A 299-nucleotide genomic window follows, 5' to 3' on the forward strand; every position below is an offset into this window, starting at 1 on the left:
TTGAATTTTCATTTTACAGATTCCAAGTCTGGAACCGAATCCAGAACATCGAGCCCGGTTCTGTCTGAGATGACACTAGATGTTTTCTTTTTTTTTGTAATTCAACGTTTTTATTTTTTACCACATTCAAAACATTCAATAAAGCAAAACTAAACAAGGACAAATCACATTATTTAAATAAGCTGATGATGTATTTCTTTCTCAAGAGCAAATATAAAATTCATCAATCCTACAGTGGAATATGTTCGACCGCTAGCAGAGCTAATTTCAAGAAACTGGAGAAAAGTTATTAATAGAAA

Source organism: Silurus aristotelis (genome assembly GCF_946808225.1).
Source record: "Silurus aristotelis genome assembly, chromosome: 11".
Taxonomy (NCBI): Eukaryota; Metazoa; Chordata; class Actinopteri; order Siluriformes; family Siluridae; genus Silurus; species Silurus aristotelis.